Source organism: Phascolarctos cinereus, unplaced genomic scaffold, assembly GCF_003287225.1.
Source record: "Phascolarctos cinereus isolate Bilbo 61053 unplaced genomic scaffold, phaCin_HiC Scaffold_9;HRSCAF=440, whole genome shotgun sequence".
Classification (NCBI taxonomy): domain Eukaryota; kingdom Metazoa; phylum Chordata; class Mammalia; order Diprotodontia; family Phascolarctidae; genus Phascolarctos; species Phascolarctos cinereus.
The window spans coordinates 246,115,171-246,140,222 of NW_027556402.1; the positions used below are offsets into that span (position 1 = coordinate 246,115,171).

Below are 25,052 nucleotides of genomic sequence, written 5' to 3' on the forward strand. Positions count from 1 at the left end.
AGCTATATAGATATGTGGGGTGTGGAGTGTGATGTGAACCCACAGCATTCTAAAATGATAATACCCTATTGTCTACTATCCAATTACTTGTTAGGTGAATTAAATAGAATTATAGATTATTAAAGCTGAAATCCACTTCAGTAATCCTTTATGGCCAATTCCCTTATTTCACAGATAAGAAAATTGAGGCCTAGAATCATGTTACTATCTCGAGGTCATAGAGTTAGGAAGGGACATGCACTAGCACGATGACCTTGACAAGTGGGCATCTCTACAGTTTTCTTTTCTCTTCTTCTCCGTAATATGACCTGGCACACAGTAAGCACTGTTGATATGCTTGATGACCATCGAATGCAAGAGGTTGGAGTGAAAATTGGACTGCCTTCATTGTGGGTAAAACTTGAGAGTGGTATTGGCGTTATTTGAGAAGCAACATAGCAAAAGTAAAAAGACCACTAGTTTGCTTGCTACAGAACCTGACTTCCAATCTCACCCCTGCTATTTGCTAACCCTGTGATCTTGGGTAAATATTTTACCTCTCCAATTTGGACTAAACCAAGGGTGGGGAACCTGTGGCCTTAAGGCTACATATGGACTTCTAAATCCTTAAGGCTGCTTGTGGACTTCAAGATCCTTTTGCCTGAATCTAAGTTTTACAGAACAAATCTTTTCAATAAAATTTAGTGAAAAGGCCACAATTAAGGATTTAGAAGGCCACATGTGGCCTTTACGCCACAGGTTCCCGACTCCTGGCTAACAATCCTATGAACACTTTCAAACTCCATTACACAGCATTGCTTTGAAGGGAGAGCTTTATAACCAACCATAAGCTATTCCACAGGAAGTTTTATTGTAGCTAGCAGAGTAGTAGAAAAGAGGGTATACATCCTTGGGGGGTATGGAGGGGTAGAATGAGATAATATGCTGCCTTCATTCTAGTAATCATGAAAGCCTCCAACAGAGATACAGAGGAAGGTACATAAACTACCTACAAACCTTTTCTCCTCAAAGAGCAAATCAAAAAGTTTTAACCAAATCAAGTGGATCCTGTTTTCCTTAAATAGCCTCATGAATTCCAGTAAATTTAGACATAATATATATATATATATATATAAAGAAAATTTGAAAAATGTAAACTTCTAGTGTTTGACCTTGTCATTCAGCAATTTTTTTTTCAAGAGAGCAATAAACTTTTCTGAAATTTATTATCAACCATATGGGAATGGGCTTTTTCTACAACTAACTCAAATCTATTATGAAATAATCTAGTTGTGCAGTGCTGAATTTCCAAAAGAATAAAATTGGAAACTGAGGATACAATGTTCCAATATTGATTCTGTGTTTTACAACCTCCGCAAATTTGGACAAATCAATTTCTTCTCTTTGGGTCTCAGTTTTCTCATATGTAAAATTAACATTTTAGAGTAGTCACTATGCTACCTTTCTTACACTGCAATACAATGTAATTATAGTTTTACCTGAGAATCTAAAGTGAGTGAGTGCAGAGATTATTTCTAATATGAGCTTTAGACATTCTCTACTGCCTAGCATTATTACTTGGCACATAGATATTTAATACATTTATTTTACTTGAATGAATGTTTCTTATTCCTGGAATTCACTATGTACTTCAAGGATTATTGATTTAATTAGAAGGGAAAAAAAAGTAAAAAAAAAACCCACCTCATTTCTAACTTGAAATACTAGTTTTGTATATATGTAGGCATACACACACTCACACACATACACGTGTCTTTTACTTTTACATCAGGCAATTTGCTCAATGTTTGATAATATAATATCCCTCTTCAATCATCCCTTGTAATAGGGGGCAGCTAGGTGGGGCAGTGGATAGAGTGCCGGCCCTGAAGTCAGGAGTACCTGAGTTGAAATCCAGCCTCAGACTAAACACTTAACACTCACTACCTGTGTGATACTGGGCAAGTCACTTAACCCCAGTTGCCTACAAAAACAAACAAAAATGTAAAAAGAATAATCATTCCTTGTAATAAATAAATGAGTGGATGGGAATGGAAGGAGAGACAAATGGAGAGAGTTGGAGAGAAACAGATATATAAAAACAGCAAAAGAGATTGAAACAGAGAGAGAGATATTGAGAGAGAGAGGGGCAATGCAAATGTGAGCCTTTTATAAGAGTGTTATCTACAATTTATAGCCTTACAGAACTACTTAGCCTACAAGTCAAGTGATCCATCCACTATTAAACAGCCAGTATCTGTTAGAGGATGCAGGAAAAAACAAGAACAGAGGATCTAGGTCTTCTGGTCTTCAAGGACATCTCTCTAGACACTTCTACAGACTAATGATAACCATGGTGTTAGTAGGGGTGGTCATAGTAGAAGAAGGAATTTGTCAAAAGTAACCTACAATTGGAACTTTTCTAACAGAGTGGAATGGAGAAGTCACTTTTGCAGATATAGTCTTTCCCAAGTACTAAAGCAGCTATTCTTGGTAGAGATGAAAATATTTCACATTCTAATAATGAAAGAAACAAGAATTTATTAAATGCCTATTATGTGCTAAATATTTAACAAATATCTCATTTGGTTTTCAAAATGATGCTAGTTCTTTTAAAGTTGCTTTTTTTTTTTTCTGTTTGCTTGTTTGGTTTGCATCAAGCCCAGATTTGCTTCTCTGGGAATCCATCCTATTTCCCCTAGTTAAACCCTCTACAATTTAACATAAGTCTTTTCCTCTTTCATTCCAGGTTCCTTTCAAATACTTGCTGGTAGCTATTTTGTTTTCCTGAAGCTTCTGTTCTCCAGGCTAAATTTCACAAGTTCCTACAATCAATCCTCTTATGCATTGATCCTGAGGCCTTTTGCCTCCCCAATTGCTCTCCTGTTTGAGTTTTATAATTTTCCTATGCCTGCAAAATGCATATTCTGAACTGAATACAAAAATTCAGATATTTTATTCACCAGGATGGTGTATGGTATCACCATCACTTTCCTGTTTCCAACAACAATACCTGTAATGAAGCCTAAGATCACTTTATCTCTTATGGCTGCCAGATGACAATTAATTCATACTGAGTTTGTATGAAATCCAGAAAAATATTGGGGGGCAAAACTATTGTCTAACTAACCCTCCCATATTCTGTATTTGGAAAATGCATCTTGATCATGATTGAAAGATTTTACATTTATAATATTATGGCAATCACCTCCTTCTTGTTCTCCAAAGCCATCAAACTTATTTTCCTAAAGATCAGATCTGACCATGTCATTTCTCTACTGAATAAATTTCAATTGTTCCCTATTATTTCTGGAATCACATAGAATCCCAGTTTGTCAATGAATATTCCCCAAAATTCTATCCCAGGCTCTCTTTTCTTTCTGTCTACAATGTCTCTTGGTAACCTCCTTAGCGCCAATGAGTTTAACTATATTCCTATGTAGATGACTCACAGATATCTCTATTATCCACATCTATTTTTTCTCTGTCTTCTATGTATCCATGCATTGATCAGTTTTCTTTACAAATTTCAAAGTTGTTTGTACATTGCTGTTTATTATGTGAATTCTCTTGATTTAGCTAATTTCATTCTTTGTCAGTGCCGGGAGCACCTGGGTCCGTGGCTGTGGCCTGATGCTGGCAGAGTGTGAAGAGAGAAAGAATCACGGGCCAGGTGAGAGCAGTGAAGAACAAACTCTGTCTATTGATCTGAGGGCTCAGGCTTATCTAGTACTGGATCAAGCAGTAGTAACATTATTTTCCATGAAAAGCACAAATCTAATTAAGTGATTTCCTTACTTCCTTGTACCTTGTCTGTTACATTCTTTCCTGTGTCCTGTCCTGTACCCCATCCGTTTCCTCCCTTCCTGCATCCTGTTCTCAAGAGACAGAACAGGGGGGTGGTGAGCCAACATCCTGAGTTTCACAGCTATCTGGCTTAGTACAATCTACAGGTAAGAACCGGGCTGGCCTAAGACCTCCAACTCCCAAAGCTGGCCCTCTACAGTCAGTTTACTAATTTTTCTAAAAAAATTAATAACATTCATGTTATAGTAAAATATTATTCTGGTTCTTCTAGCTTCACTCTGCCTTAGTTTGTAAAAGTCTTTTCATGTCTCTATGAATCCATCTATTTCTTCATTTCTTACAGCAAAATACTATCCCATTACATTTGGATATCACAATTTATTATGCCATTTCTTAATTGATAAGCATCTCCCCAATTTATTTTTTTTTTATTTTATTTCCCCAACAAAATAGCTGGTGCACAAATATCTATTACAAGTATTTTGTGCACATAGAACTTTTTCCTCTTTTTTTGATTTCTTTTGCGTACTGGCCTAGAAGTGGGATAGTTGGGTATAAATGTATGTATTATTTAGTACCTTTTTTTGTGTAGAATTCCAAAGTACTTTGCAGATGGTTCAATCAATTCAACAGTCATCCACAATGTCTGTTTTTTTTTATATCTCCTTTAACATTTGTCATGTTTTGGGTCATTGAAGTGTCTGACCCCTTCTTTCCACTCACAATTACCATTCTTCTCAGGACATCACAACTCTCCCCTAGATTACTGCAACATTTTCTTTCCTACTTCAAGTCAAAAAAAACTCTGCTGTTTCCTCTATGCTCCTACCAGAGTAATTATTTTTCTTCTTATTTAGAGAATTGATTGTGTGATTCCCCTATTCGAACAATTTTTGTTACTTTTAAGATAAAATGTGACTTCATCTAGTTAGCTTTCATCCTCTGATACATAATATTGTTTTGAAGGGACTGCCTTATAACCAACTATAAGCATTTCAATGTTTATAGCCGTACACATAGGCACATATATAGCATAGAGTTTTATGTATATGTGTATAGAAGCACATTGTGTGCTTTTTATAATGTGACTCACACCTGTCATAACTTTATGAGACATTACCCAGCCACACACATAGATTAAAAACACAGACGCAAACACACAGCAACACACACACGCAGACACACACACATACACACACACACACACACTGAACTTTGTGATAAAGCCAAATGGGTCTCTCTCCATTGATCACATAAAAAGTAAAACAAAACAAAAGAAAAAGAAAAAAACCCACAATTTTATCTCCTGTCTCTGTGTTTTTATAGGATCAATCTACATGTCTAACATGTACATTCCTTACCTCTGCCTTTACTTCTTATTCTCCCTAGATTGCTAATGCCCTCCCAGACAGATTACTCTATATGTGCCTACATTGTATATATGTTTATATAATACTTTACAATCATAGAATGCATGTGTGTATATGTACTTGCTGTAAGCCCCTTATGAGTAGGAGTTGTTTCAATCTTCTCATCAGTTGTCACACGCTAGGCAGGCAAACTAACCTCCATGAAAAAGCAAGTAACATTGAGAGAGGGAGGAAGGGTAGTCATGCATAAAACCATTAAAAGGACCACCATCAACCTTATCAACAGCCTCCCCTCACACGCTGTCAGAGATAGCTCAAGACCCTGAAACTAAGAGAATTGGGAAGAGCAGTAGCCTATATAATCAGTTTTCTTTTAGGAGTCTGCAGCTATCACTGAGGGCTGAAGTCACTGTGGAGAAAGGACTGCCCTTCTCACCACTACTGCTTGTGCTAATTTTGGCCTAACAATCAACACTAAGAAAACACAGGTGTTCCATCAGCCGGCACCACACCATCCACACATGGTACCATTGGTTACAGCATAGGGAGGTTTGAGTGCTGAGTATAAGTTCACTTAGCTCAGCAGTGTACCTCCCAGGGATGTAAATATTGATAATAAGGTTGATGCCCCCATTGCCAGAGCTAGCTCAGTGTTTGGGAGGCTCTGAAGGAAAGTGTGGGAGAGAAGAAGTATTAGACTCATTACTAAACTGAAGGTCTACAGAGCCTTTGTGCTGACCTTATTGTTGTAGTCTAGTGAAGCCTGGACGGCATACCAGTGTTATGCCAGGAAACTGAATTGTTTCCACTTGAATTGTCTTAGGAAGATTGTGAAGATGACCTGGCAGGATAAGATACCAGACATTGAGGTCCTTCTTGAACTGAACTGCCAAGCATTGAAGCTCTACGACAGAGAGTGCAATTCTGGTGGGCCGGCCAGACACTTTATCTATCCTTGCTTCAAGGAATTTTGTAACTTCAGGAAATGTTTGTGAACATTCTAGAGTCAGGCCTGATATCTTTACTCCACCAAGCTATCCCTCAAAGATATATGGGTTGCTGTCCAAAAGTCTGGGCCACTATTTCACAGCTGGACTAAAGGAAAGACCACTTCTCAGTCTCATGGGAGAAGAAAGGAGTTCATTGCTAGAACCCACTACCGAATTTCTAACCAATCAGGTGGTACCTTGCGCCTCAGCTCTGTAACAAACCATGTCACCCTCAATCCCACGATATTACCTGCTTTAATCTTTGCTCTGTGTTCCCAAAAATTTATAAAAGCGAGCTGACCTTTTGCCCGGGGTCTTGTAGATGAAGGATTGAATCATTGACAGGAAGGATGGCTCTCTTCCTATATATATGTTATCTTGTTTGGAGATTTGCCTCACTTTATCCTTTTGTCAAACTACTCAAGACAGGCTTTAGAGGAAAGATAATATCTTAATGTATTTTATTTCAGATATGTTAATTTTGAGATTTCCATGGGACATCCAACTCTAAATCCTATTAGAAAATGGTTATGCGTGGGACTAGAGCTCAAAAGAGAGAGGTGTAAACATACACACATATATGCATACATACATACTTCACAATACAGTATTTAGTTTGATACAAGTATAGGTGAAACACATATGCATATAATGCATACATACACGCACACAGTCTCTCTCTCTCTCTCACACACACACACATACACACACACACGAGTTCTACTTTCTTCCTCAACTCCAACACCACTACTTCCCTCTGTAATTGTAATCCCGTTATCTTTAAAGATTGGATGAAGAGTTGCTTCCTAAAACAGAACTATTCTGCTCCCTCTAGTTGTCAGTGCCCTTTTAATTTAAGTTTTATATACCTCAGTTTTGTGGATTATCCTTGGTTTGCAACTTTTCCTGCTTACCCGTTTTAATCATTCTCAGAAATAGAAGAGATAATTGAAGGAAATAACATTAAATGCAAGAACACAAGGATACATTTTGCTCTGTCTCTTTTGTCTTTCTCTCACTCTCTGTGTCTGTGTCACACATATATATATATTCATATATTATATATATATGTGGATATATATCATATATGTATATAAACATATGCATATTCGAGTGATCAATATATTAGAGGTTGAGACATTTATTATGATCCTACAAAGGAAACTGTATAGTTCTTCGAGTATCATCAAGAAAGCCATGTCACCAAAATTAAAGTGGAGAAATCTAGGCTATTTAGGAGGAGACGTAGCTCAACAGTATCAAATGCAGTAGATTTGAAGGAGGGCATGGATGGAGAAAATCACCAAATATCATAATTAAAGATGTTTTGTAACTTTGACAAGAAAGATTCAACTGAGTGATAAGGTCAGAACACAGACTGCCAAAGATTTTGAAATGAGTGAGAGGAGAGAAAGTGGAGGAAGAAACGTAGATGGTTTTTTGTAGGAGTTTGGCAGATAAGGAGAGGAGACACATGAGGTTACAAATAGAAAAAAGGGCAGGAACAACTGAATTTCTTTTTTCTTCACATATAAGAAATATTTGGGTGTAGGCAACAAAGAAGGAACCAGTGGATCGAGAAAGTTTGAAAACTCTAGCAAGATATTTTGATTTTTGGATCAAGCTTTTGGACAAGATATGAGGGCATGAAATTAAGGCCATGAATAGAGATTTTGGCCTTAGTGGCCAAATGATTCTCCTCTTCTTCAGAAGCAGAAACAAAGGAGAAAAGGATGGGAAGTAATGTTGAGGGGATTAGAGATTTAGAGTAGGGGAGAAGAGAAAGGTGAAAATAGATTACATTTATTTTTTTTTTAAGTATAAAAGGTTGTCATCTTTTTAGAGAGAGAGAGAGAAAGTAGTGATGATGGCGGGTAGTTTTGAGGGACCTAGGTGGTGTGGCTCAAAGAGAATAGGATTTGGATTTAAGAAGATTTGAGTTTAAATCTGACTTAGCCATAACATATCTGGCATAAGGTGGAGACTGCACTTGACGCAGACCACGCTACAAGAAAAACAAAAAAATAAAATTCAGGGCTGCCAGAGCTTGGAGAGCTCAAATGAGGAAACAGAAGAAGAAAAAAGGAGTAAGAACAAGAGCATGGGGACAAGAGAGAAGAAGATAGTTAATCTACTGGTTGTGATTACAGTAGGGGAGGGAAGAGAGTGAAATTCAAGCTACCGGATACATTTCTACAAAACCAGTAGTCACGGGAGAATTCATCTGACTTTAAGACAAGAAGCTACACAAATTTCCGATTTGCCATATGAAACTTGCTGAGTGAAACCTGTTATTGCACAAATTGCCCAGAAAACTGGGATATTATTATTACAACATAGCACAATAAAGAGGCTTGCTAACTAAATTCTGAGGGAAAGACAAAACTCTCTATTTGTTGTATGTGACTATCAGGCCAAAATTTCATGCATTTTATCCCAAGTGTCATATGCATGCATTTGGAGGCTGTCGTTCTCTGTAACTCAAAACATTGGTGTGAGGGGCAGCTAGGTGGTGCAGTGGATAGAGCACTGGCCCTGAAGTCAGGAGGACCTGAGTTCAAATCCAGACTGCCACCAAACACTTGACACTTACTAGTTGTGTGACCCTGGGCAAGTCACTAAACCCCAGTTGCCTAAAAATAAATTTTAAAAAAAGAAAAAGAAAAGAAAAATAATTGGTGTGCACTTGGACTAGATTCATAATACAGAAAAGGTTAGCAGTAACACTAAATTTAAAAGAACTCTATTACCTCACTGTCCGACCATAAATTGTACCCTAAAAGAAATACCAATTTACTCATAAATTTGAAGGACAGCCAACTCATGACTTTATATCTCTTGATATTCATATGAAAAGCAATGAATAACAGTGATTTTTTTCGTTTCAACAATTGACTAAATATTTAAGTTTTTACTACATATAATACACTATTTTAAGGACCTCAAAAGGAGTTTACAATCTAATAAAGGGGATATGATATATACACAAATAAAAAGTCACAAGTTTGTTTTTCAGTTGTTCAGTCATGTCTGACTCTTTGTGGGCCCATGGGCCCTTCTATCCTTCACTGTCTCCCAAAGTCTGCCCAAGCTCATGTTCATTGCTTCCATGGTAATATCTATCCATCTCTTCCTCGGCTACTCCCTTTTCTTTTTGCCTTTGATCTTTCCTGATATCAGGGTCTTTTCCAATGAGTCATGTCTTCTCGTTATATGGCCAAAGTATTTAAGTTTCAGCTTCAGTATTTGAACTTTCAGTGAATACTCTAACTTAATCTTTTTTTAAATATTGACTGACTTGATCTATTTGCTATGCAAGGGACTCTCAAAACTCTTCAGCACCACAATGTGAAAGATCAGTTTTGCAACTCCCAGCTTTCCTTACAGTTCTACTCTCACAGCCATATATTGTTAACTGGAAAAACCATAGCTTTGATTCTATGGACCTTTGTTAGCAAGGTACTGTCTCTGCTTCTTAATACACTGTCTAGATTTGGCATAGATTCCCTTCTCGAGAGGAAACACCAGATATTATTTTTAAGAATATTTTATTTTATTTTTTCTCAATTATATTTAATACAAAGTTTTTCTTCTCTATTTTTTTTTAAATTTTGAGTTTTAAATTCTCTGTCTTGTCTAACCTCTCCTTGAGAAGGCAATCAATGTGATAAAGGTCACATATGTGCAGTGTTCCATATTAGCCATGTTGCAAAAGAAAATGCAGACTGAAAAAAATAAAAACAAAAAACAAAAAGAAAAAAGAAAATAAAAAATATATATGTTTCAATCCGTATTTAAATGCCATTAGTTCTTTCTCAAGCTGGATAGATTTTTTTTTCATCATGGGTCCTTTAGAATTGACTGAGTTCATTGTATTGCTGAAAATAGCTAAATCATTCATAGTTATTTAACATGTAATATTGTCATTATTTTGTTCAATATTTTCCTGGTTCTGCTCATTTCACTTTACATCAGTTCACACAAGTCTTCCCAGATTTTTCTGAAGGCATCCTACTCATTTATTATAGCTCAATAGTACTCCATCAATTCATATATCACAACTTGTTCAGCCATTCCTAAATTGATTGGCATCCCCTCAATTTCAAATCCTTTGCCAGCATATTGACAGAAATAGTTTTGTACATTTAGGTCCTTCTCCCTTTTTCGTTGATCTCTTCGGTGTACAGACCTAGTAGTGGTATTGCCTGGTCATAGGGTTATGTACAGTTTATTCTAGCCCTTTGGATATAAGGACTCAGATGTTTTTGACTCATTTCTAAAAACGTTTTGTTCTCTTCTAGATGGAAGTAAGATAGAAAATCCTCATATTTCAGCACTTCCAAAGTTCTACTCCAATGTTTAGTTAAGTAACAGAAACAATTACATGTTCAACAAGTTTATCTAATTAGACTGAAATGCTCCTGAGAGCTCATTACCTACCACAAATGAAGACACTTCAAAAAACTTACTCTCCAAAACAACGTGGGTCCTGAGGCTCCAGAGAAAGACATTTTCCAAAGAGGCCCTGGAAAGTTATGTTTATTAATCAACAGAATTGTAGCTGAGATACTCAACTCTTCATGGACCACACCTTTTCTTCCCTCCGCTGACTGTAACTGTACCAAAATCAACTGGTTACCTGGGCAGTGGGCCTAGCTGAGGAGCCCAGTACAAAGGACTCACAGGTGAGGCTTAAGGATTAAGAAAAGGTAATGTATTTTTGACCTCTGCAGTGAAGGCATCTGGCCAGACCTTTTAGAAGAGATTGAGTAAACATAGTGGTGGCTGTATAGTATCATCCTTGAATATTTACTAAGCATTTCAGCAATGCAGGTCTCCCTTCCAGTCTGCTTGATAATATTAGCAATTCATCAGCTGGTCAAGATGTGTGACCAGATGAGCATATAAATGGAATCTGAAAGAAGAGTTCATATGGCTTATGAATAATATCATTTATATATTTAAATAATTTCTTTATTTTTATCTTGAGTCAGTACCCTTATTACCTCTCCTCTCAGGAATGGCAATTCTACGCTATCAACCCTCCTCTCCCCCAAACATTTATAATTCTGCTACTCCAAACAAAGTCAGTTGCCCACCTTTGCCATATTATTCAATGTGATGTGTGTGTGTCAGACAGACAGGCAGACAGACACACACAGAGAAAGAGAGACAAACAGACATAGACATGCTCACACACACACACACACACACACACACAGAAAGAAGAGAGAATGCATGCGGGGGAGGGGGCAGAAGACTTGATTTAAAGCATTTGTCAAAGGTGACCTGGACAAGTCATTATTACTCTCTGCATCTCCCTTGCATCATCTATACAATTGAGGTAGTCAAACTTATACTATCTATGTTGATCATAGAATTTCAAGACAGAAGGGCACTTAGAGATCATTTAGTAAATCAATAGATGAGGAAGTTGAAGCCAGAGAGATAAAATGTTTTTTTTCCCCCACACAGATGCAGAGTTAGTTATACAGCCATTATTTAAACCTAAGGCCTCTAACTAGAATCCCAGTGTTGTTTTTTTTTCTCAAAATTTATACTGTTAATGTGAAGAAAGGACTTTGCAAATTATTTTAAAAAAAACCCTGAGAAATTCCAGTAGCTAACCAGTATTATTGTTTTGAGCTTCTATACAATGTCTATATTCATCATAAAAGGACCTGTTGGGAAGACAAAAATAGAATTTAAAAAATGCTTAAGAAATGCTCAATTCTCCCCTTTTTATATGAGCATGAGTCTAATCATGATTGATATCCAGATGGTTCTTGGTCCATTTCACTTTGAAAGGCAGAAAGATAGTTAAGATTTTTCTTAATTAAAAAGTTCATTTTAATTACACCTTGCTTTTAGAAAAATAGCCAAATTGGTTTAATGAATGGATTGCACTGCTTGCTTAGTTTGGGTTTTCTTTATCCTAAGGTCAGGCTGCTACTCTCTAAGTGAGAGCAGTGAGAGTCCGTTGAAGAAGATAAGGGAAGGCAGAGAAGAGAAAGTTTGAAAATAATCATAGCAGTGACAAGAAAGGAGTGGGGTTCCGAACCTGTGTGCGAACCTGTCTCATGGATATGACTGTTGATTCATAAAGTACTATTGAAAATCATTAAAAGGCACCTAGTGTGTATAATGGGGGCAGCTAGGTCGCACAGTGGATAGAGTGCCAGGCCTAGAGTTAGGAAGCCTCATCAACCTGAGTTCAAATCTGGCCTCAGGTAGTACCAGATGTTTGAATGTGAGTAAGTCACTTAACCCGGTTTACCTCAATTTCTTCATCTATAAAATGAGTTCAAGAAGAAAATGGCAAGCCACTCCAGTATCTTTGCCAAGAAAATACCAAATGAGGTCACAGATTTGGGGGTGATTGAAATGACTGAAAAACAACAACAAAAGTGTGTTCAATTTTTATCTAAGCAATTTTATTTAGACACAAACTTGTATGATAAGAGCAGACCAATGAATGTCCATAGAAAGGGAATGACAATTCAATATTTACATGTTACAATTCTTGCTTACATTTTTCTATTTAAAAATAATTGTTTATTTTTTAAAGGATAAATTTATGATATATTTTACAGTTGTAATCTTGTATAAACAGGTTCCTCATGATTTTTTGTTTCCTTATTAAATTGAAGTTAAAAGTTCAGTAGATGGTGACTGCATTCAGTTCTACTTTGTACATATTCAATTAGAGAAATATATAATAATAAGCTGTTCTTTTACTTTTGAGAATCATCCTGAAAATGGTAGATTTCTATGTATCCTTTTTCATAAGTACATTACCTCTTTCATCTTTCCATGATTCTATGAAACTAAAAAAATTCTTAGTACTCAACTCACTTAGAAGAAAGAGCTTCTTTCTTTTTTGCAAATATAACAATCTAAAACACTTAAAGCATTTATAAAGCATTTTATCTCATTTAATTCTTGGAACAACTGTAAGATTATCCTAAATTTACAGAAGAGGAACCTTATGTGGAAACATATTAAATAACTTTCCTGTGTACCTGATAAATGTCTGAGGCAGTATTTTAACTTAGGTCTTCCTGGCTACATGTCTATCCACTATTCCATCTAGCTGGTGGACTAGTTTCTTAATTTTAGATCAGAGACTAGCATGCAGGATTCTCATAAAGGTCAAGCTAAGATCAAAGGATAACCTTGTAGAATTTTCTTAATCCTTTATTACAAGTTCACTCTTAAACTCATATAATATTACAGCCAAGAGGTATTATAAACCCAAACTCAGAGAGATTAACTTCATTTCCCAAGATTGCAATGCTAGCTAATAACAAACACGAGAACTTCACTTAACTCTTCCTGTTTTCAGTCCAGTGTATGATATATTGAGATAATTTAGATGGTATAATTGTGAAGTAGTGCCATGGAATGAAGGCAAGGAGGGTAGGGAATGAGTCAGAGAAGAATGGTGAATAAAATGGAAGGAAAAGAAAGCTCTTGCTGCTTCAGGATTTAGACTAATGAAGTATGGTGGGAAAAGTGATGATTTGAGAATCAGGGATAGAGTTCGAATTCCAGCTCTGTGTGTTACTTACTAATTTGTATTAACTTGGTTAAGTTGCTTAACTTACTTGGCATCCAATTTCTTCATCTATAAAATAAAGTTCGACTTTTTGACTTCTAAGATTCCCAGGAGCTCTAAAACCGTGATTCTCTGATCTCTGTCCCTTGGAGAATCTGGCTGTCTTCCAGACCTTATTAATTAGCTATGTGTTCCCTTCTTTCCTAGGTAGACTGGCTTTCACTGCAGTGTTCCCTCCCTGAATGGAACACTCTGACTCTTCAAATAATGTGACAGAATTTATCCTCCTGGGACTTACACAAAACCCACAGCTGCAAAAATCTTCTTTGTTGTTTTTTTATTCATCTTCCTCTTCACTGCCTTGGCCAACCTGCTCATAGTAATCACCATTGCCCTCAGCCCTACCCTTTCAGCTCCCATGTACTTCTTTCTCACTTGTTTGTCCTTTATTGATGCCTGCTATACCTCAGTCACCACCCCTAAGATGATTGTTGACTTGCTCTATCACAGGAGAACTATCTCCCTCAATGGGTGTCTCAGTCAGCTATTTGTTGAGCATCTCCTTGGGGGCTCCGAGATCATCCTCCTCATTGTCATGGCCTATGACCGCTATGTCGCCATATGCAAGCCCTTGCACTACATGACCATTATGCGGCCTCGTGTGTGCCACCTGCTGGTAGTAGTGGTCTGGGTTGGGGGCTTAGTGCATGCCACTGCCCAGATCCTCTTCATGATCCACCTACCCTTCTGTGGCCCCAATGTCATTGATCACTTCATGTGTGACCTGTTCCCATTGCTGACCCTTGCCTGTACTGATACCTACATGCTGGGGATGGTTGTTGCTGCCAACAGTGGAGTCATGTGCATGCTGATTTTTTCCATGCTGCTTGTTTCCTATGTTGTGATCTTGTGCTCCTAAAGACACACAGCTCAGAGGGCCAGAGCAAAGCCCTCTCTACCTGTGGCTCCCATTTCCTCGTTGTTGTCCTGTTTTTTGTGCCCTGTATCTTCACCTATACAAGACCTGTATGTACCTATCCTATTGACAAGTTAGTCACTGTTTTTTTTGCTATATTTACCCCTATGTTGAATCCTGTAATTTACACAGTGAGGAACACAGAAGTGAAAAAAGCCATGAGGAATTTGTTTAAAAAAAGAGTCACTTCCATTTCCCAGTGATTCAAAGGGAATGTTAGCATTTGCATAGAGACAGGTAATACTCTGATTACAACACATAGGAAATAGTCATTTGGGGGGGAGTTATCCAAGAAGAAAAAAGGAATTGGGAGTTGATTGCACAGAATCAAAGTTCTGGCTGTATACATGTGGAGTGTGGAGTGGGATGTGAACCCACAGCATTCTAAAATGATAGTGTCCTATTGTGTACTATCCAATTGCTTGTTAAATGAATTAAATAGAATTATAGATCATTCAAGCTGAAAGTCCCTTAAGGAATCCTTCATGCGCAATTCCTTTATTTCACAAGGAACGAAACTGAGGCCTAGAATGGTGTTACTAACTCAAGGTCATAGAGTTCGGAAGGTGCATGAACTAGCACGATGACCTTGACAAGTCACTGGGCATTTTTAGACTTTTCTTTTCTTATCTTGTCCTTGAATATGACCTGAAACTTAATAAGCACTTTCAACATGCTTGATGTCTATTGAATGTAAGAGTTAGGAGTGCCTTAATTCTGGGTAAACTTGAGGATGGTATTGATGCTATTTGAGAAGCAGCATGACATAAGCAGAAAGACCCCTAGTTTGCTCACCACAGAACCTGAGTTCCAATCTCACCCCTGCTAATTGCTACCCCTGTGACCTTTGGTAAGCATTTTACCTCTCCAAGTTGGACTGAACCTAGGGTGGGGAACCTGTGGCCTTAATGTAACATGTGGACTTCAACATCCTTTTGACTGAATCTAAATTTTATGGAACAAATCATTTTAATAAAATTTGGATTCAGGCAAAAGACCACGTTTAAGATTTAGAAGACCATATGTGGCCTTAAGGTCACAGGTTCCCTACCCTTGGCCAAACAATCCTATGAACACTTTCAAACTCTATTATGCAGCAATTTTTAACCAATTTTAACATGTTACACGTAAGAATTGTAACATATAATTTGAACATTTTTTTAGAGCTCTTGGAGATCTTAGAAGTCACAAAGTCTAACTTCATTTTATAGATGGAGAAATTGAATGCCAAATAAGTTAAGCAACTTAACCGAGCTATATGATGGGAGCTTTTTTGTGGGCTGTCAGACTAGTAGGAAAGAGGGTACACATCTTTGGGTAATGTGGAGGAGTAGAGTGAGGTAATATGCTGCCTCCTTTCTAGTAATCATGAAAGCCTCCAATAGAGATACAGGGGAAGGTACATAAACCATCCATAAGCCTTTTCCCCAAAAGAATAAATCAAAAAATTTCAACCAAACCAAGTAGATCCGGTTTTTGAAAAATATAGGCTTCTAGCATTTGACCTTGTCATTCAGCAATTCTTTTTCAAAAGAGCAACAAACCTTTTTGAAATTTATTTATCAACTATCTGGAAAAGGGCATTTTCCACAACTAACTGAAATCCTTTATGGTGTAATCTAGAGGTAGAGTGCTGAATTTCCAAAAGAACAAGATTGGAAACTGAGGATACAATGTTCAAATATTGATTCTGTATCTTGTTACCTCTGCAATTTTAAATGAATCAGTTTCTTCTTTGGGTCTCAATTTTCTCATATGCTCAACTAAGGATTTAGAGTAGTCACTATGCTACCTTTCTTACACTACAATACAATGTGATTATAATTTTACCTAAGAAACTAAAGCAAGTGCAGATATTGTTTCTTTTTTATTTTGCATATTTTATTAATTTATTTTGATTTATCAACAATTACTTCTATACGCTTTTGAGTTTAAAATTTTTCTCCCCCTTCCTCCCCACCTCCCTCCCCAAAATGGTGCACAATCGGATATAGGCTATATTTACATTCCTATTAAACATATTTTCACATTAGTGAAGTTGTAAGTAAAAATTAAATGAATAAGAGGAACCATCAGAAAGAGGAAACAAAACTCAACAGAAGAGAAAAAAAAGAAAATGATTCAACTTTCACTATCTGTGATTACTATCTGTCTTTTTCTCCATCCTTTTTTCCCCCTGTTTATGCTTTTCTTTCTCCTCTCTCCCTTCCCCCCCTCACCAGTACTTTGCTTTTGACCATCACTTCCTTTAGTCTTTCCTCCCTTCTATTTTCCCCCTCCCTTCCCCTTTGCCCCACTGCTTCTTCCCTCCCTTCCATCCCCCTCCCTTTTCTTTCCCATTTTCCCTCCTACTGCCCATAGGGCAAGTTAGATTTCCATACCTAACTGATTATGTTATTCCCTTCTTGAGCCAAATCTGATGAGAGCAAGGTTCAAACAATGCTCACCCCCTCCCTTCTTTCCCTCTGCTGTAATAGGATTTTCTGTCTTTTCCTGTAATGTAGTTTACCCTTGTCTGCCTCCTCCTTTCTCAGTACGTTTTCTAAGATCAGACTAATCCACTTACTTGGATCCATTTAACCCACTTGATTATATTTTTTTTTATTACATCAAAGTCAGCTAATATCCACCCTCTTAACCTGGTGTAATAACAATACAGTTCTCAAGAATTGCAAGTGTCATCTTCCCTTGTAGGGATGTAAACAGTCCACCCTTATTAACAACATATTGTATCCTTCTGTCCCATTTACCTTTTTATGTCTTTCTTGAATCTGTACTTGAAGATCAAATTTTTTGTTGAGCTCTGGTCTTTTTATGAGGAAGGTTTGGAAGTCCCCTATTTCATTGAATATCCATTTTCTCCCTTGAAAAATCATGCTCATTTTTGCAGGGTAGTTGATCCTTGGCTGCAATCCAAGCTCCTTTGCCTTATGGAATATCATGTTCCACACCCTGTGGTCTTTTAATGTAGAAGCTGCAAGGTCCTGTGTAATCCTGACTGTGGTTCCATAATATTTAAATTGTTTCTTTCTGGCTGCTTGCAGCACCTTCTCTTTCATCTGGTAATTTTGGAATTTTGCTATTATATTCCTTGGCGTTGTCAATTTGGGATCTCTTTCAGGTGGTGAGCGGTGGATTCTTTCTATGGTTATTTTACCTTCTGGTTCTAGGACTTCAGGGAAGTTTTCCTCTATGATTTCCTGAAAGATACTGTCCAGGCTTTTTTTTTTTATCATGATTTTCAGGTAGTCCAGTGATTTTTAAATTGTCTCTCCTGGATTGATTTTCCAGGTCAGTTGTTTTACCAATGAGGTATTTTAGTTTTCATCATTTTTTCATTTTTTTTGTTTCTGTTTGACTGATTCTTGCTCTCTTACAGAGCCATTAGTTTCCATTTGTCCAATTCTAGTTTTTAACAGATTGTTTTCTTCTGTTAGTTTTTGTACTTCCTTCTTCAATTGGCCAATTGTATTTTTAAGGGACTTGTTTTCTTCAGTGTACTTTTTTTTCCAATTGGCCAATTGTATTTTTTAAGGACTCTTCTACCTCTCTCATTAGACTTTTAAAATCCTTCTTGAGCTCTCCTAAGAAGGCTTTTTGGGCTTCATACCAGTTCACATTCCCTTTGATGTTGCAGATGTGGGTTTGTTGACAATGTTGTTGTCTTCAGAATTTCTGTCTTGATCTCCGCTCTTCTCATAATACGAATCTATGGTACGTTTCTTTTTACTTATGGTTTCTTTATTCCCTGGCCTTTAAAGAGATTGAGCTCTCCTATTGGGGAACAGAGAGCACTGACCCAAGCTTCTTGTGTTGGGAGCCTAGGTCTTGGTCACTGGCTTTGTGTGCTGGGGCCTCTTATGTTGGCAATTGGAGGCTGTAGGTTTTGGCAGCTTACCTCATGTTGGGCAGGAATCAGCAAGGCTGGAACTTTCAGGCAATTCTAGGTTGCCTGCTTTTCCTCTCCTTTAGCTTTCTTCTTCTTTTAAATAGGTGCTGAAGGGTGTTTATCTGTCTGGGGCCCCTTACAATACCACCTCCCTCGTTTCTGCTAATGCCCTGGAAGATTCCTTTGCTGTAGAGTGCCAAGGCACGTGGTGTTTTTTGAGCTGGTTTCCACCGGTTCCCTGCCTTCAGTGAGGCACTCAGAGGTCCAGGTGTTGGTGTTTGCCTGCTCTACCACCTGGGCTTCAGGATCTCATCCTGGTTGACAGTTAGAGGTGTTAAGTTGGAATCAGCAAGGCTGGGACTTTAGGAAGACTCTAGGTTTTTTTTCTTCAGCTCCTTTCAGATGAATGCTGCGGGGTACTTATCCACCTGGGGTCCTTTGTAGTGCTGCTTCCCTTATTTTTGCTGAGGCACTGGGAGACCCATTTGCTGGGTTGCTGCACTGCTGTTCCCAGTCTTTCTTCTAGTTCAGCTATTCTTGGTAAAGGAGAAAATATTTGATGTTCTAATAATGAAGGAAACAGGAATTTATGAAATGCCTACTGTGTGCTAAGTACTTAACAAATTACACATTTGGTTTTCACTGTGATACTAGCTCTTTTAAAGTTATTTTTTTTTTCCTGTTTGCTTGTTTGGTTTGCAACAAGGCCAGATTTGCTTCTCTGGGAATCCATCCTATTTTCCCGAGTTATACCCTCTAAAGTCAAACATAAAAATCTTTTCCTCTTTCATTCCAGGTTCCTTTCAAATACTTGCTGGTAGCTATTTTGCTTTCCTGAAGCTTCTGTTCTCCAGGCTAAATTTCACAAGTTCCTACAATCAATCCTCTTATGCATTGATCCTGAGGCCTTTTGCCTCCCCAGGTTGCTCTCCTGTTTGAGTTTTATAATTTTCCTATGCCTGCAAAATGCATATTCTGAACTGAATACAAAAATCCAGATATTTTCTTCACCAGGATGGTGTATGGTATCACCATCACTTTCCTGTTTCCAACAACAATACCTGTAATGAAGCCTAAGATCACTTTATCTCTTATGGCTGCCAGATGACAATTAATTCATACTGAGTTTGTATGAAATCCAGAAAAAAATTGGGGGCAAAACTATTGTCTAAGTAACCCTCGCATATTCTGTATTTGGAAAGTGCATCTCGATTATGATTGAAAGACTTTACATTCATAACATTATGGCAATCACCTCCTTCTTGTTCTCCAAAGCCATCAAACTTATTTTCCTAAAGATCAGATTTGACCATGTCATTTCTCTACTGAATAAATTTCAATTGTTCCTATCATTTCTAGGATTAAATAGAATCCCAGTTTGTCAATGAATATTCCCTAAGGTTTTACCCCAGTCTCTCTTTTCCTTTCTGTCTACAATGTCTCTTGGTAACCTTATTAGTGCCGTGAGTTTAACTATTATTTCTATGTAGATGACTCACAGATGTCTCTATCATCCGCATCTATTTTTTTCTGTGTCTTCTATATATCCATACATTGATCAGAATATTTATAAATTTAAGTTTTTTATACACTTTTTATTATATGAATTCTCTTGATTTAACTAATTTCATTCTTTGTCAGTTTACAATTTTTTCAAAAAATTTATAATATTCATATTATATTAAAAATTGTTATTCTAGTTCTGCTCACTTCACTCTCTCTTAGTTTGTAAAAGTCTTTTTGCGTCTCTATGAATCCATTTATTTCCTCATTTCTTATAGCAAAATACCATCACATCACATTTGGATATCACAATTTATTATGCCATTCCCTAATTGATAAGCATCTCCTTAATTTCATTTTTATTTTATTTCCCCAACAAAATAACTGGTGCACAAAATCTAGCTATAAGTATTTTGTGCACATAGAACTGTTTCCTCTTTCTATGATTTCTTATGGGTATTGGCCTAGAAGTGGGATAACTGGGTACAAATGTAAGGATTATTAAATAACTTTTTTTGCATATAATTGGAAATTAACTTTTTAGATGGTTGAAATAATTCAACAGTCCATCAATAATATGTCTGGGTTTTTTTATATCTCCTATAATATTCATCATATTTTGGGTCATAGAAGTGTCTGATCCCTTCTCTCCACTCACAATTGCCATCTTGTTCAGAACATCACCGACTCTTCCCTATATTATTGCAATTTTTTCTTCCCTACTTTAAGTCAAAAAACTCTGCTGTTTCCTCTACATTGTCACCAGAGCAATTATTTTTTTTCTTATTTACAGAATTGACTGTGTGATTCCCATATTCAAACAATTTCAGTGTCTTTTTGTTACTTTTAAGATAAAACATAACTTCATCTGTTTAGCTTTCATCCTCCAATATGTAATATTGTTTTGAGGGAGTGCCTAATAACAAACTGTAAGCTATTTAATGTTTATACAAATGCACATATGCATATATATGTATATATATGACATATAGTTTTATGTATATGTGTCTCAAAATACATTACATGCTTTTCACAACATGGTTCCAACCTGCTGTTATAGCTATATGAGACATTACCCAGCCACACACATAGATATAAAAATAGCTAGAAATACAGAGAAACACATACACACACACACACACAATTTTGTGATAAAGTCAAGTAGGCCTCTCTCTATTCATCACATAAAAAAAAATAAAAGCAAAAAAACCCCCCAAAACTTATCTTCTATCTTTGTGTTTTTATTGGACCTATCCACATGTCCAACACGTACATTCCTTACCTCTGCTTTTAATTCTTCTTAAACTCCCTGGATTGCTCATGCCTTCCCTGACAAAGTACTCTGTGTGTAATTTGTACTTACACTGTATAGAAGTTTATGTAATGCTTTGTATTCATAGTATGTACATGTGTACTGTACTTGCTGTAAGCCCCTTATAAGTAGAAGTTGTTTCAACCTCTTTATCAATTGCCACATGCTGGGCAGGCAAACTAGCCTAGCTGAAAAAGCAAGGAACATCGAGAGAGAGAGAGAGAGGAAGGGAAGTCAGGTGAAAAACCATTAAAGGACTAACATCAAATCATCAACAGCCTCCCCCAAGATACTGATGGAGGTAGGCCAAGACCCTGAACCCAAGAGAATCGGGAAGAGCAGTAGCCTATTTGCTTTTCCCTCAGGAGTCTGCAGCTGTCAGAGGGCTGAAATCACTGTGGAGAAAGGAGTCTCCCTTCTCACAACTTGTGCTAATTTTGCCCTAACAATCAGCACTAAGGAAGCACAGGTGCTCCATCAGCCAGCACCACACCATCCACACCCGGAACCATAGGTTACAGCAAAGGGAGGTTTGAATGCTGCATGTAAGTTCACTTAGCTTGGCAGTGTACTTTCCAGAGATGTAAACATTGATAATAAGGTTGATGCACATATTTCCAGAGCTAGCTCGGTGTTTGGGAGGCTCTGAAGGAAACAGGGGGAAAGAGAGGTATTAGGCTGATTACTAAACTGAAGGTCTACAGAGCCTTTGTGCTGACCTCATTGCATATTCCTGTGAACCCCGGATGGTATACCAGCACTATGCCAGGAAACTGAATTGCTTCCATCTGAATTGTCTTCAAAAGATTCTGAAGACCACCAGGCAAGATAAGATAAAAGACACTGAGGTCCTTCTTGAAGTGAACTGCCAAGTATTCAAATTCTACTTTAAAGAGCTCAATTCTGATGGGCTGACCATAATGTTTGAATGCCAAATGTATGCTTGCCTAAAAGATTATTTTATGGAGAACTCACACAAGGCAAGCACTCACATGAAAGTCAGGAAAAAAAGCAATACAAGGACACTCTCAAGGTCCCTCTTAAGAACTTTGGAATAAATTGTTTAACATGGGAGGCGCAAGACTGTACTATGTGGCATGCTCTCATTAGAGCAAGTGCTGTGCTCTCTGAGCAAAGCAGATTTGGCATAGCTCAAAAGAAACACCAGATGCATAGATTTAGAGCATCCACTCCCAATGCTCACATGGCCTATTTGTGCCCGACCTGTGGTAGAGCATTCTGAGTTTGTATAGGCCTGATTAGCCGCAGTCAGAGGCACTGTAACATTGTGACTTGACTCCAGCACAGTGATGTCATTTTGATCCTTTTGGGGAATGAAGGACTTCAGGCAACTACTATAATCAACTAACAGAAATGATAATGGGGACAGCAAACCATCCTTCCTTCCCCACCTTCAGGACCATCCGTCATGCTTGCAGGCCTGTTCCAGCAGCCATAAGTCCAAAAAACAAGCCCTGTGGAAACGCAACCTGGAAAATGCTTAAGCAAATATTGCAGCCCTTATTCCTCAGCTGATGCAGTTAATAGAGAAAAACTCATTTCTCCTTACCAAAGTCCTTGCCACTCTCAAATGGATCAGCAGAAGATATGGTTTTATTACGAAAATGACATTAAAGATGCATTGCAACCTACTTAATGGCTACATTGTAAGGATCATACAAAATTTCTACCTGACTTACAGGTGAACCTACAGCATTTTCTCCCCTATTATAATGTGAACTCTTTAAAAACAGAATCTTTTGCTTTGCTAAGTATGCATAGAGCTTGGCATTTAAGAAGCACTAAATAAATGGTTCATTTGCCCGTTCATTCCTGCATTCATATGTGTATCCCCAATTTCTAACACAGTGTCACAGATATAGCAGTCACTTAAGTATTTCTTGTTGGACTGACTGATTCATTTGACATTTCAAAGCCTCTATAATCGGTCTCACCCTATATTTCCAGAATGATCACATATTACTCCTCTTTGCAAACTCTATAAGCTAATCAAAATTACTTTCTGAGTGTGCCTCACATACAATCCCCCCCTATCCTATTTCTATACCTTTTGCACTGACTATCCCAAATGGCTAAAATGCACTTCCTCCCCATCTTCATCTTATGTAATCTCTGATTTCCTTCCAAAACCGGCTCAAAGCCAAATTCTGCATGAAGCCTTTCCTGGTCTCCTCAGCTGATATGGTGTTTTGTTTTGTTTTTTCCCATCCCAGATTTACGCACCAGTGCCCTCTACTGCCTTCTACTATTCCTCAGTCTTATGCATGTATGTGAAGATAGACATGTAGATATCAACATATCAAGATATACACATACTTATACATACAGATTACACATGAAGTCTCCATCTTAAAGTATAAGGTCCTTGAGGAAAAAACTTGCTTTCATCCTTGTAATTCCATTGCTTTGCTTGGTGCTGGTTTGTTCACCAAATATTTGTTGATTGAATTATTTCTTATTAAATCCCATTTTACCATGATAGGGACAGGAGTTTTAGCTTGTTTAATTTATTTTTTCTGTGTCATCCAATGTATTTGCTATCCATTCTTATTTTATTTTCTGTCCAAATTTGATAAACATGCTAACTATGTGCATGAGGTGCATGTGTATGACCTCCCAGATACCCTCCTGGGAAGATTTCCCAAAATGCTAGAGGTCTTCTTGTTTTCATATTTTCATATTTCAAAAAGGTTATAATGGTGTTGATGTTCTTGATTTATAACTAGCCCACCTGCTTGTGCAGTTTTCCATTTTGTTGATAGATTTTAATGACACTTCTTTAATTCACCTATGTCTTGATACTTTGCTACAGGCCAGTAGTACTCATTATACTGTACCTGTCTATTTCCCTTTGGTTGACTTGTATTTTTTTTTTTGATTTTTAGGTAATTGGTATTAAATGACTTGCCCAGGGTCACACATGTAGTAAGTGAAGACTTGTAATTTTTAATCTTGTAAAATGGTGATGGTAGTGATAAGGAAACTGAGGTTGCAAAAAATTAAAATACTTGACTGGGAACACAAGACTTGTAAGTTTCTAAAGTAGAATTTGAATTTAGATCTTCCTGACTCCAAACTTAAAGGGTTATAAAAAGCAATAATCAAAGGAAAGTTTGTTATCCTCCTAATGGATGTCACTGGTTTTGACTCTTTGCTTGTGAATAGTCTTATAGGTAATGATCAGATTCTATGGAGGAGCTGTGGAGGGAGCATGAAAGATGAAAGTCTGAATCTTCTATGCCAGCAGAAGTTCTCCAGGATATCATCCCAAGTTTATTAAGGGAAGCATGAATCCATCACTCAGTTTTCAACTTTTGTAACATAACAAAGAATTAACCAACAAATGTGGTCATGTTTTTTTTTATTTTGTCACCCTTAATGTTCACCTGACCTAGGTGATGTTCTCTACCTTCCTCACTGAAATGATGAACTCATTAGCATGCTGATTAACTGAGCAGTCAGTAGAGATACAGCCTCAGAGGGATTCCCTTGGAATGATGCAACCTTATTTGGTGTTATTGCTATCAAAAGAGATATTACTACATGTACTAGCCATTTCCAGGTTTACCACAGGGTGAACAATATTGTAACTACATGTCTTTCTGAAAAATAGGTCCTTATAAATCTAAACTATATTTAACTATAAAC

The 25,052-nt window shown here is 37.3% G+C and overlaps 1 pseudogene; it reads left to right on the forward strand.

The window, feature by feature from the left end:
* Positions 1–13,963: 13,963 nt before the first annotated feature.
* Positions 13,964–14,882, forward strand: LOC110199514 (olfactory receptor 4C3D-like; annotated as a pseudogene).
* Positions 14,883–25,052: the final 10,170 nt, after the last annotated feature.